The following is a 12,149-nucleotide window of genomic DNA, read 5'->3' as shown; positions in this document are numbered from 1 at the left end:
TTCTAAGTCTGTGAGTCTCTGCTTTGTAAGCAAATTCATTTGTATCACTTCTTTTTAGATTCCACATATAAGGGATGTCATATGATATTTCTCCTCTACCTGACTTACGTCATTCAGGATGACACTCTCTAAGTCCATCCATGTTGCTGCAAATGGCATTATTTCTTTTTTTTTAACAGTTGAGTAATACCAGGGTGATAAAGTTTTTGTTTTTCTTTTTGAAAAAATTGAGAAATAATCTGTATATGGTAAAACTCACTATTCCAAAGCATAAAATGCAGTGGTTTTCAATAGGTTCACAAGGTTATGCAACCCTCACCACCATTCAATCTCAGAACATTTTCATGATCCCCAAAAGGAGTTAGTAGTAATCCCCACTCCTCGCCCCCTCCTACACACACAAACCCAACATCTAGCAACCGCTAATCTGCTTTCTATCACTATGGATTTGCCTATTCTGCACATTTCACTTAATAAAATATGTTGCCTTTCCTGTCTGTCTTCTTTCCTGTTACATAATGTTTTCAAGATTAGTGTTCATTTCAACAGTTTAGTAAAACTTTGCTCCTAAACAGCTGCATCCTCCCCCTCCTTCACGCTGTTATTGTCACAAAGTACATCTTTGTACATGATATGCCCACCTGCATAGATTGCTAACTATTGCCTGATGTAGTTGTCTTTTCAGAGAATAAAAAGGAGTTACAAACCAAAAATGCAAGAATTCACCAGTGTAGCTCCCAGGATGCAGGGCGGTGCAGAGAAGGGTGGGGAGTCACTGAGTTGCTGCAGGGGGAACAGCTGCATGCAGGGAAGATCCAGGACTGTCCTCCCTGGCTGCGGAAATGTCTTTCCACTCTGGACTAAAGGAGGAGGGTTGTCGCCGCCCTGGTGACTGCCTACGGTCAGGGAGGATGCTGACAGGAGGGGGCGAGCCTGACATAGCACTCCATCACTTGGGCCAGGAAGTCCCTCTCGTTAGGTCTCTGTTGCCTGAGCCTGTCAGCACCCCACCGCCTCTGCTCCCCTCTCTCGTCTCACATGGCCAAAGCCAATCTACGGCCAAGTCTTTGCACCTGGAATTCTCCTCACTTGGAATGCCCCTCCCCCAAGCCCATCTGGCTCAAACCTAACTATCCCCCAATATCCAAACCTCCCAGCTCAATGAGAGGTCCAGGACACTCTGCTGCTGTGCCTACGCTATGCTGTCATGACTGGTTCTGGACTGGGGGCTCATATGGGGAAGGGCTGGGCCCTCAAGCACCAGCATGGAGCTCAGCACAGCGTTCTGCACGGGTCTTAGCCATGCTGATAAATGCTTCCTTTTCATTACTGCATAAGGTCCCACGATACCAGATCATTAATCTACATTCTCTGAAGTCAGCTGATCATGGATGTCATTTCCATTCTTCAGTTATTACACATAATGCTGCCCAGAAAATTCCTTTCCATGTATTCTTGTCTGTTCACTGGGGTTTCCTCTCAGCACAAAGTAACAGAGACATGAACAACAGTGGCTGGACACTGCCCCCCAAAGACATCAAGTCTTCATCCCTGGAGCCTGTAAATACTCCATTACTTGGTAAAAGGGTCTCAGCAGATATGATCAAGTCAAGGATGTTGAGATGAAGAAATTTTCCTGGATTATATATGTGGACCCTAAATGTAGTCACATATACCTTTTTGAGTGGGAGCCAGGGGGAGATTACACACATATACACACAGTTGGCAGCATGTTGTTTAGTTGCTAAGTCGTGTCTGACTTTGCAACCCCATGGACTGCAGCATGCCAGGCTTCCCTGTCCTTCACTATCTCCCTGGGTTTGCTCAGACTCCTGTCCATCGATGCCATCCAACCTTCTCATCCTCCATTGCCTTCTTCTCATCCTCCCCAGTCTTTCCCAGCATCAGGGTCTCTGAGGCAGAGATCAGAGTGATGCGAACACAGTCCAAGAAAGGCTGCTGTCCCCAGATGCTGGCAGAGGCTGGCAGAGGCCAGAAGCAGATTCTCCCTTAAAGCCTCTGGAGGCAGGGAGGCCCTGCTGATTCCCCAACATGGCCCAGCGATGCTGAGTTCAAACTTCTGGCCTCCAGCACTGTGAGATAATACACGCATGTGACTTTAGTCCACCCCTGGTGATCTGGTACACAACCACAGACAGAAGCTGGTGTGTCTCACACATCTGAGTCCAAGTATGGAATGGCTGCCCTGGCTGCTATGGTATCTTCACAGACAACCACAATTCAGGCTGCCTCAGCAGTTTCTGCTCTCTCATCCCTGGGGTGCAACCCTGACTTCATGCTCCAGGAAGGTACTCCAGCACCACATCTGATTTCTAAGCAACAGATAAGAAAAGGCAAAGGGCACCCATGAGCTGTCATTTGAGAGAACTTTCTAGAAACTGACAAGTAACACTTGCACTTCATCCCACTGGTCAGAACTTAGTCATGTGGCCTCCCTCACCATCTGGGAACTGGGAAGTGTAGCCTCTACTCCAGGTGACAACCTGACTAGTTGAAAATCAGGAGATGTAAGATGGAAATAACAGATCCTGGAGTTGGCAACAGCTCTCTTTTGGGGCTATTTCCTTGCACTTGTTTTCATTTTACAACACCATGCATTATTTGACTATTTTTTTAGAGGAAAACAGACTGAACACCCAGGAGATATGATCTAACAGACTTTCTGAACCCCCACCCTGACCCCATCAAGGAGATTTTCACACCAAAGCCAGCAGCAGGCTCCATAGTGAGTGCCAGCTCAGAGTACGAGGAAAGGCAGGCATCTTCCAACAGGCTTTCTGAGCACTGTGTTGGGCTTCCTAGTGGCCCCTCCCCAAATTCCTGTTTATCTGAAACCTCACATGTGACTTAATTTGGAAACAGTGTCTTTGCAGGTGTACTTGGTTAAGATTAAGTTATACTGGGGTAGGGGAGCCCTAAATCCAATATGACTGGTTCCCCGGAAGAACAGCAGAAACACAGAGATGCATACACAAAACCTCCCTATGATGAGAAGGTAGAGACTGGAGTGATGCAGCTACAAGTCAAGGATCACGATGGACTGCCAGTACCATCACAGCTAGAAGAGGCAGGAAAGGACTTACCTGTCAGCTTCAGAGGGAGAAGAGCCTTGCCCACGCCTTGGCTTCTGACTTTGAGCCTTCAGCACTGTGAGAGAATACATGTCTGTCACCTTAGGCGCCCCAGCTTGGGGCACTTTGAAAGCCTCTAAGACACTGCTCGGAGCCTGAGACACATAGTGAAGAAAGTCAAGACCCTGTCCTCACTGCCCTCAGTCCAGGAAGGAGGCAGACCTGTATCGAAGTCCAGGAGGTTCTGGGGGTAAAGGGCAGAGACTCCTAACCAACCCTGTGGTTGGGAAAACCCCCAAGGTTTAGAAGGATGAGCTCTTCTTTGGAAGGACATTTTCCCAGGTGGTGGTCAAGCTGATATCCCTTCCCTCTTGTCTTACACCTTGCCCCTGCTCCCTCCCCACATTTGCAATTAAAGCGTCAGAAACCCTTGTCACTTTCTGGGTCACTGCACATCCCACACTACTCTGTAGATTACAGCAATTGGATTATGTCTGATTCTCTCTAGGCTGCAAGGACCAGGTTTTCCTGATTTTTCAGTTATTCATATCGCCTAGCAAAGTGCCTGGCACCAGACAAGTGCCCAAAGACTGTTGAAGAAAACGAGGTAAAAAAACAAACTAAACAGGGCATGATGGGTCTAGGAATGATGGAAATGTTCCATAATTGATTCACTGTGGTGATTGCACAAGTTTACTAAATAGCATTGATTTGTACACATAAAAACAGGCGAAATTTACAGTATGTCAATTCAATCAGGCTGTTTTTTAAAAACCTATTGAGGGACTTCCTTGGTGGTCCAGTGGCTCTCAATGTAGGGGGTCCAAGTTCGATTCCTGACCAGGGAACTAGATACCACATGTCACAACCAAGACCTGATGTGGCCAAATAAATATTACTGCCCCCCGCAAAAGAAAAACCTATTGAACTTGAATGGCTAACAAGGAAAAGACAGAGAGTACCCAGTGCAACTGGACCCTGAGTGCAAATCCGCTCAGCCTCCTTGGAAAGGGTGTGGGCAATCAGTATCCGTTGACACTAAAAAATGTATACAACTTGTGGCCCAGCAATCCCATTCACAGGTGTACACCCAAGAAAAGTGCATATATATGTGTCCACTGAAACATATGTGAAACGTTCCCAGCGGCATTATTTATTCATAATGGCCTAAACCAGAAATCACCCAGATGCCCATCAACACTAGAGCAGACAAATGAACGCGGGGACCGCAGAACCTGAGAATAAACGTGTTCACATGGAAACACAACTACACACGACGGCGCAGAGGAAGCTCACAAAGGAGTCCATACTATAGCGTGGCGCCGGTGTAAACAATACACTGTTAGTCAGGGGAGCGTGGGCGGCACCAGGGCGCTCCTGAGCCCTCGGCCGCGGGCCTCGCAGATTCGTCCCCTTTGTGAGGACTCATCGACTGCACGAGGCGCTTTTCCATATACAGTTAAAAAGCAAAACCCAAAGGACTGACTTGGTGATGGACAGGGAAGCCTGGCGTCCTGGAGTCCACGGAGTCGCGAAAAGACACGACTGAGCACCCGAACTGAACTGAAAGGACTGAATGGAGTCTCGCCTCTCGCCTCTCCATCGCCCCCTGAAGGCCTCTCTTGGAACTACAGCCCCAGCGGCGCGGCTCCAGACAGGGAGCTGAGCAGAAAGGAAGCGCGTTCACCAGGACTCTCAGGAGAAGACAAATCCAGCCCCTTTGGCGTCCAAAAATCATTCTGGGGACTCACAGGACGAAAAACCACTCAGAACCAGCAAGCACCCTAACGGCCTCTGAGGAGGGCTGGACCATGTCACCAACGAGGTCCCCCACCGCGTTTCTGGCCTCATCTCTCACTGATGCTGGAACCCCAGCGCGAGTCACCTGCCTCCCAGAGTCACCTGCTTCTGAATCTTCGCGAGTCGCTGACATCGCTGACTCGCCTCATCTCTCACTGATGCTGGAACCCCAGCGCGAGTCACCTGCCTCCCAGAGTCACCTGCTTCTGAATCTTCGCGAGTCGCTGACATCGCTGACTCGCCTCAGGGCCAGGCGTGCAGCATGTGACCCAGACCCACCAGTCAGGGCCAGACATTCCCTGATTGGTGGGCATGTGATAAGCCTGGCCAATGAAAGCAAGCCTTGGGACTTTTGCTGAGCATGCTGGAACAAAGGCTTCTGCAAGTCCCTCCAGAAGGAAGAGTGCCTAGGAGCTGGTAGCTGCTGCCTCTTGTTCAGTTCAGTTCAGTTCAGTTCAGTCGCTCAGTCGTGTCTGACTCTCCGCGACCCCATGAATCACAGCACGCCAGGCCTCCCTGTCCATCACAAACTCCCGGAGTTCACTCTAACTCATGTCCACAGAGTCGGTGATGCCATCCAGCCATCTCATTCTCCGTCGTCCCCTTCTCCTCCCGCCCCCAACCTTTCCCAGCATCAGAGTCTCTTCCAGTGAGTCAACTCGTCGCATGAGGTGGCCAAAGTATTGCAGTTTCAGCTTTAGCATCAGTCCCTCCAATGAACATCCAGGATTGATCTCCCTTAGAATGTACTGGTTGGATCTCCTTGCGGTACAAGGGCCTCTCAAGAGTCTTCTCCAACACCACAGTTCAAAAGCATCAATTCTTCGGCGATCAGCTTTCTTCACAGTCCAACTCTCACATCCATACATGACCACGGGAAAAACCATAGCCTTGACTAGACGGACCTTTGTTGGCAAAGTAATGTCTCTGCTTTTTAATATACTATCTAGGTTGGTCATAACTTTCCTTCCAAGGAGTAAGCGTCTTTTAATTTCATGGCTGCAATCAGCATCCACAGTGATTTTGGAGCCCCAAAAAATAAAGTCTGACACTGTTTCCACTGTTTTTCCATCTATTTCCAATGAAGTGATGGGACCAGATGCCATGATCTTTGTTTTCTGAATGTTGAGCTTCAAGCCAACCTTTTCACTCTCCTCTTTCACTTTCATCAAGAGGCTTTTGAGTTCCTCTTCACTTTCTGCCATAAGGGTAGTGTCATCTGCATATCTGAGATTATTGATATTTCTCCCGGCAATCTTGATTCCAGCTTGTGCTTCTTCCAGCCCAGCGTTCCTCATGATGTACTCTGCGTATAAGTTAAATAAGCAAGGTGACAATATACAGCCTTGACGCACTCCTTTTCCTATTTGGAACCAGTCTGTTGTTCCATGTACAGTTCTGACTGTTGCTTCCTGACCTGCATACAGGTTTCTCAAGAGGCAGGTCAGGTGGTTTGGTATTCCCATCTCTTTCAGAATTTTCCACAGTTTATGGTGATCCACACAGTCAAAGGCTTTGGCATAGTCAATGAAGCAGAAACTTACAAATAGCTGTGAAAAGAAGAGAAGCGAAAAGCAAAGGAGAAAAGGAAAGATATAAGCATCTGAATGCAGAGTTCCAAAGAATAGCAAGGAGAGATAAGAAAGCCTTCCTCAGTGATCACTGCAAAGAAATAGAGGAAAACAACAGAAAAGGAAAAACAAGAGATCTCTTCAAGAAAATTAGAGATTCCAAGGGAACATTTCATGCAAAGATGGGCTCGATAAAGGACAGAAATGGTATGGAGCTAACAGAAGCAGAAGATATTAAGAAGAGGTGGCAAGAATACACAGAAGAACTGTACAAAAAAGATCTTCACGACCAAGATAGTCACGATAATGTGATCACTGACCTAGAGCCAGACATCTTGGAATGTGAAGTCAAGTGGGCCTTAGAAAGCATCACTACGAACAAAGCTAGTGGTGGTGATGGAATTCCAGTTGAGCTATTTCAAATCTTGAGAGATGATGCTGTGAAAGTGCTGCACTCAATATGCCAGCAAATTTGGAAAACTCAGCAGTGGCCACAGGACTGGAAAAGGTCAGGCTTCATTCCAATCCCAAAGAAAGGCAATGCCAAAGAATGTTCAAACTACCGCACAATTGCACTCATTTCACGACTTAGCAGCAGCAGCAGCACACGCTAGTAAAGTCATGCTCAAAATTCTCCAAGCCAGGCTTCAGCAATATGTGAACCATGAACTCCCAGATGTCCAAGCAGGTTTTAGAAAAGTCAGAGGCACCAGAGATCAAATTGCCAACATCCACTGGATCATGGAGAAAGCAAGAGAGTTCCAGAAGAGCATCTATTTCTGCTACCTCGTGTAGTGTCTGCAAAAGGAAGCCACCCCGAGGAGCAACAGCCATGTGATAGGGCCAGAGCCATGGGGCCTGGCCACCTGCTTGGAACCCTGGGTCCAAGCCTGCCTGACATGGAATCTAGGACTATTTGGTTATGTGGCAGAGTTTCCTTTTTTTCTTTTTCTGTGCCCTGCAACTGAAAGAAAGCAACAGGAAGAGTCCAGAAGAATAAGCACTTGGATTGGATGGAGGGATGGATCCTATAGTCGGAGTGGGGAGGGGGCGCCACATAAAAGAGGGGAGATTTGCGCTATGACTTGAGAGGAGGGAGCTTTAAACAGAAGGAATTAACTCATTGGTAAACCACACAGGAAATGAAAGCAGGTGGTGAACACCTCCATTTTAGATTTTATTTCTTTTGATTTCCTATAATAAAAAGTTTCAAGCACTGAAGCATAGTTTGATAAACTCATTATCTGGCTTCAACAAGTGTCAGCCATTTTGTCTTATTTAACTTTTTTGTCCAGTGATCTCAAATGTTGCAGACATCTGTGACTAGAGGGAAAGCTTTCATAGCTGTGAATTCCTCCTCCAGGAGCTGACTTGTAGTCTGAACTCAGATGACGTTCCTGTAGGACCTGTGTGTGCTCTTCAACTGCTGTTGAAGGCTGCCTCTCGGCTTGCTGTTCTAGACAGCTGGTGTAACTTGTAACGTATGGGCCGTAGTTCTGCTGAAGAATGCATGTGACCTCATACTGTCACATTGCCACCAGACAAGTAGGGAGTCACAGAGCCAGCGGGTCCTCTTTGCTGAATCCTCTGGGGCTAGAACCTAACCCATATGCAGTCATCAGAACCGTGGCGCGCTATATGGTGTGCTGCTGTACTTCCTGTTCCACATCCTTTCTAAGTCAGCTAGGTGCTATGTGAGCAGTTTGTACTGTGAGTTTAGATGTCAGCCCTAAATGAAACCCACTGCTGTGGTCTTGTGTGACTTTTCACCTCTAACTAATGAGGCATGCATCTCTCTCTCTTTTGGCTGGGTTTTCATTGCTGTGCTCAGGTTTTCTCTAGTTGCGGTGGTCAGGGCTACTCTCTAGTTGTGGCATGCAGGCTTGTCGTGTTGTGGAGCACAGACTCTAGGCAAGTGGGCTTCAGTAGTTGCAGCTCTTGGGCTCTAGAGCGAGGGCTCAGTGGTTGTGGCACATAGGCTTAGTTGCTCCATGGCATGTGGGATCTAGTTCCTGGAGCAGGGATTGAACCCATGTCTGTGCACTGGCAGACATGTAACCACTGGACCACCAGGGAAGTCCTGGGCATGCATCTCTTAAATGTAAGGATATCCTATGCAACCAAAGTGTCTTTATCACATGTAGAAAATTTTAAAATTCTATAATACCACCACAACCAGTTTATTTTCAAGTTTCCACGACTGTTCCCAAAGTATTCATTATAGCTGCTGTTTAAAAATAAGGATCCAAAGGAATATTGGCAAAGATTCTCAGCGTGACCAAACTTTACGCAGGCTTCTCTGAGTCCTCTTTGGCCCCATCCTTGGGCATGTCCATCAAGAGTCTAGTTTTAGCAAGAATCCTGCCAGGTCAGTTTGGCCAGCATTTCCCACCCTTGATCACCCTGGTTATCTGACCAAACTTCTCATTCTCCACTGAGTTGATGCCTGATCACCCCTGCCTGCCTTCAGCAAAAATCTTGTTTAGCCAGAATACTTCTGTATCCCTGATGTTTCCTTAATAATTCTCCATCCATTGGCCCCCACCCTTGTGTTCCCATGGCTTCCTCTTCATATTCAGAGTTGAGCCCAGTCTTAGATGAGGCCTCCTTCCCCATGTTGCAATAGTTCCTGAGTAAAATCTGCTTTTACCTCTTTAACTACTGGCAGGCTCTGGTTTTCTTTGATGTTGTGAGATTGGAGCGTTTTATGGACCAAACCCTAAAATGGCGTAAATTAATTCTGCTCACATTCAATTGTCCAGAGTACTGTCACACAGTCCCACTGGAATGAGACTGGGAAATGCAATTTATCTGAGTGCCCATGAGGACACTTGCGAGGTGTCACTTTTACTGCAGGAAGAACAAATCACAGTGGTGAATGTTAATGGCTATTGCTGGTCACTTCCCTAGTACCCACTGACCCCACCTAATATTACCCTAGCTTTTGTATCCTGAGGGAAATTGAGCCTACCTTTGAGTACAGCTGGGAGAGGGGACAAGGTGTTCAGATTCCACCTGTGAGGTTGGCAGTTAGAAGCCATTACAGGTTCTTATGTAGACAAATGACATAAGTAAATGTCACTTATAAAATTTAATTTTATTCATTTACTTATTTTTTTGCTATTCTGGGTCTTTGTTGCTGTGCAGGCTTCTCTCTAGTTGTAGCCATTGCCTTTTCTTCTCTTGTTGCAGAGCATGGGTTCTAGGCACATAAGCCTCAGTAGTTGTGACATGTGGGCTCAGTAGTTGTGACAGTGATTTTTTTTTAAAGGAACTAATCAAGATTCATACATAAAATGTCTTTTCAATCTGAGGCAGGTTACCTTCATCTCATGAAAACAGGCTACCCCAGAAGAGAGATTTTGTGCCTCCCCCGACCCTGACCCCAGATGAGTCAGGTGACCTTTCACACTGGCTTGAGGGTCAGGTGTGTGAGTCAGAAACGATTCAATGGATGAAGAGGAGGGGAGTCCCTTGAACAGGAGGGGAGGGAGAAGGGACTTCTGATGACCTCCAGCACGTGACTTCCCCTCCCCAGCCCGCAAGATGTGGTTGCCTGAGACCTAGCAAGCAAGACAGCTGTCTTGGGTGGGAACTGCTTTACAGAGAGTTGTCTTCAAGTTTCACTGTCAGAGGAAAATGGTAAAAGGCTGTGTTACTGTTCACAAGCACCCACTGCCACTTTCTGGAAAACTCTCCTCCCCAGCCCTGTTAACAACTGTCTTGGTCACTTGCCTTCCTCTGGCCAATGGGTGAGATGGGTTAAAGAAAAAAAGATTCACTCTGACTCTTGTTAAAGAGTGGTAAGGCAGGCTTTATTCAAGAAGGGTTCTTGGGATAAGTGGGGGTTTGCAGTGGGAGAGAGAGGTTGGACTGACTGAGTGAAAAAGTGGAAATTTATAACCAAGGAGCAGGATAGAGTCACTGGATGGAAAATTAATCAAAGGAAACAGGAAGTACCATAGGATTCAGTGTGTGTGTGTGCTCAGTTGCTCAGTCATGTCCAACTCTTTGGGACTCCGTGGACTGTAGCCCACCAGGCTCCTCTGTCCATGGAATTTTCCAGGCAAGAATACTGGAGTGGGTTGCCAGTCCCTACTTCAGGGGACTTTACCGACCCACGGATCGAGCCGTTGTCTCTTGTGTCTCCTGCATTGGCAGTCAGGTTCTTTACCACTAGCACTACCTGGGAAGCCCACAGGAGGTTTCTGATTAAACAAGATTTTTGCCAGAGCCAGATCAGGGAGATTGCACATCTCCTGGGGGATGGTGGAGGATGAAGAACTTGATTAGATGTGGTGGGTAGTCAGATATGGAGGATGGGGAATTCTGGCTAAACTGACTTGAGCAAGATTCTTCTTACAATTGGACAATGCAGAGATGAACATGGAAGTCCAAAAATCAAAACTTAGTAGAAAAAGAACTCAGAGGAGCCTGAGCAGAATTTGGTCAATGGGAGAATCTTTGTCAGATGTGAGCAAATGTGACATGCATCACTACCCAGCAGAAGCTTTACTGGTTGACACACAATTAGCAACAGTTCTCTCATTTTCCCTCCACTGTACCAGGGACTGTGCCCCACACAGGCACTGCTCCTTCAGACTGGGCATTGAGTGTAGGTGATGTGGATTCAGCTTCCAGGTGATTCATGATGGACTCAGAGTGTGGGGAAGGAAGGACTCTTGGTTGGTAGAAACCAACAGTTGTTTGGGGCTTATTTGTTACTGCGGCAGAGCCCAGCCCTTCCTGACCTAGACAGAAATCTTCATTTCCATCCTGATGGTGCCTCCTCGACAGGACAGGCCTTCTGTCGGCTGCTGTGACCACCTTCCTGAGGCTGAGACAGAACTTGTTTCCCTGCAGTCTCTGCCTTGGTCCTAGCTCCAGCCCTGGCCGTGAACAGGGCCCAGCTGCTCCCTCCCATGGGATCGCCCTGCAGTGATGTATAGATGAATGAGCCTCTGCACGGTGCGCACCCTCTGTCTGCTTTCAGGAAGAGCTCCCACTTCATCTGGCAAGCTCTTCTGGCACCCAATCCAGGACTTAATGACTGTTTCAGGGTTTTCATTTATATTTGATATCTAAAAAAATTAACACGTGAATTTTTTTAAAAAAACTGCAGAACCAATATTAATAAATGTTTAATTAAATGCCTATAAAATATAACATTATAGTCAATTTTCTCATCATTAAATCTCATATTCATAGAACTTTCAGTCCCGGGGAAAACATGTGGCTTAGATTTCCTCACATTGCCAGAATTCCTAATAAAGTAAGATGAAAGATGTTTCCTTAGAAATCACAGTCAGTCATAGGTTGATTGAACCACCTGTGCCAAATGATTTAGAAAGCAAAACCATAAAAATCCTTTCCAATTTTAAGGGTTATATTTTCTGCAGTATGTGGGTGACTTTTACATATTTAAGAGCGGATGTGGAGCAAATGTCCAAAGGGAAAGCCTTGAAAGAAAGTCTTCTGTGTGTTTATTGCAGCACTTGTCCTCACAGTGATGTGTTGCTGGGCCTCATGTTCTCACACAACTATATAACACCAAAATTTCTTGTCATCTCTTAAGAACTGAGGATTGAGTGCAAAAATCTTGCCTGAGTTAAAAGGGTGAATAAGTTTACAGTGGTAAGTGAAAACCATTTTCCAAGTGAAGGCAGATAACAGTCCATGGTGCCCT

At 46.7% G+C, this 12,149-nt stretch overlaps 1 protein-coding gene across 2 annotated transcripts in view; it reads right to left on the bottom strand.

Annotated features, from left to right (window-relative positions):
* The window catches only part of SHMT1 (serine hydroxymethyltransferase 1), a 39,062-nt gene extending 33,944 nt beyond the window's left edge, over positions 1 to 5,118 (bottom strand). Inside the window, exons 1-2 of one of the 2 annotated variants that reach the window (XM_088828949.1) lie at positions 5,093 to 5,118; positions 3,105 to 3,168 (exon numbers count right to left, since the gene is read on the bottom strand). The gene's annotated coding sequence lies outside the window, so the exon portion shown is untranslated. Of the gene's footprint in view, positions 1 to 3,104; positions 3,169 to 4,994; positions 5,038 to 5,092 lie in introns of those variants that run through there. The other variant, XM_088828948.1, reaches the window with a different exon arrangement.
* Positions 5,119 to 12,149: the final 7,031 nt, after the last annotated feature.

The sequence above is a fragment of the Moschus berezovskii genome, chromosome 20 (assembly GCF_049115385.1).
Source record: "Moschus berezovskii isolate FMDL1 chromosome 20, NW_MosBer_1.0, whole genome shotgun sequence".
NCBI lineage: Eukaryota > Metazoa > Chordata > Mammalia > Artiodactyla > Moschidae > Moschus > Moschus berezovskii.
The sequence above is the reverse complement of the archived record's forward strand: the minus strand, read 5'-3'. Positions and strand labels throughout refer to the sequence as shown.